This window comes from Macaca fascicularis, chromosome 10 (genome assembly GCF_037993035.2).
Source record: "Macaca fascicularis isolate 582-1 chromosome 10, T2T-MFA8v1.1".
NCBI classification, from domain to species: Eukaryota; Metazoa; Chordata; class Mammalia; order Primates; family Cercopithecidae; genus Macaca; species Macaca fascicularis.
In genome coordinates this window covers 40,505,001-40,506,676 of record NC_088384.1, presented here as the reverse complement: position 1 = coordinate 40,506,676, position 1,676 = coordinate 40,505,001, and positions in this window count along the sequence as shown.

Sequence of the window (1,676 nt, the reverse complement as noted above, 5' to 3'; positions counted from 1 at the left end):
TCCTAGTGTACTGATGCCCAAGGCTGGTCCCGGAGGTCAGATCTGCTAGAGTACACTGGAGTCCAACACCTCTACACAGTCATGCTCGACAGGGCTCTAGCTGTCGGGAGCAAGGCGGTGGGTTCAGGGTGTTCCCAGTTTAGTAGCTCAATGGTTGAAAAGGGCTGATAGATGAAAGTCTGTTGCCCACCCCCCTCCCCCCGGGATGTGGGCCTGGTCATTATAATAGACAGGTCCTCGTATCTCCCTGAGAGGCATTTACAGAGCTCGAGTAAGACCAGATCTGAGATGGCCCACTTGACTATCTCGACTTCTTTCCTTGGCCTCTGGAGGCTCCGATCCTTCCCTTCGAGGTGAGACCTGGGGCGTGTCAGCTCCTGAATCTCATTTCTGAGGGGGTTGTTGGCCTCGGTGAAGCGGGGTAGGCTGGGAAACATGGAGAAAGAATCTGTGTTATCTCTCGCGGCTCCCGTAAAAACTGGCTTCTCTTGCCGTTTCCTGGGACTCCCTTTTTAAAAAAACTGTGTGTCTGCCGGCGAAGCCGCTCTTACTTTTACTTTTGGCTATTTTGCACAAAGTTGTTAAACAGGGCTAAATTAACGCTGGCTTTGTCTATAATCTATTTCGCCATGAGTCCCTATAAAGGAATTTGATCTAGGTACACAGGCTGTCCTCCGACCCCGTCACCACCTGAACTACACGGCCAATTGTGCTCTGCCTATAGTTCCTTCCGTGGGCCATCCAACAGCAGAAGAGGGCAATTCTAATTCACCCAGAGTTCGTGACCTCTAGGGGGTTAACTGAACTCTATAATCTCCTGCAAAACCTTTTGTAAGGTTCTGTAACATGCATTTTAGTAGGGTAAGTTGTGACGACTTGATGACTTTCCTTTTATTTTTCTTTTTGAAACGTTTTTAAGAGGGCTCCTAGCGGAGTGGGCTTACTTTGTGTCTGACCTATGTTTCTCTCGAGACGAAACAACATTCACCCTACGAGAAGGAAAGGGTAAAAGGTCACTCAGTCACCTAATTCACACTAAATCAAAATGAAAGCTAAAACCAAAGTGTTGTTAAGGGCACACCTGTTCGTCAAGCAATTTAAGCCAAACCAAAATCAGGAGCAAGACCAAAGTGGCAATCAAGGCAGGCCTGTTTATCAAGCAATTCAAGTCAAGTCAAAATCGAAACCGAAACCAAAGTATCAACCAATGAATTCAAGTCAAGTCAGAAACCAAAACCAAAGTGCCGGTAGAGGCACGCCGTGGGTGATCAGGCCACGCTTCCACTCAAACGGAGTGGGGGAAGTTCCAAAGAGCAGTCTCAGCAAGTTTCAGATGTCCGGACTGAAAGTGCCAGTTCCTTCCCAGTGTCCAGCCACTGTGCCGATCCTCCACGGGGGCGTGCTGTGCACTGCTCTTTGGAGGCGAGGCATCGCACCGGGGCAGACGCCTACCCGGCAGCACTCTGAGGATCCGCATCGCTCAAGCTGGCCAGAGTCCCCCGCAGGGATGCTCTACAGGGCAGGCATAAGCCGCCTGAGGGGCTGCCTCGACCCTCCGTGCATCACCAGCTCGCTTCCCGGTGAGGGAACCCAGAAATGTAGCAGGACAAGCCGCAGACAAAACTCCTGAGACACCGGATTAAAGAAGGAAGAGGTTTTTCATTCGGCCGGGAGCG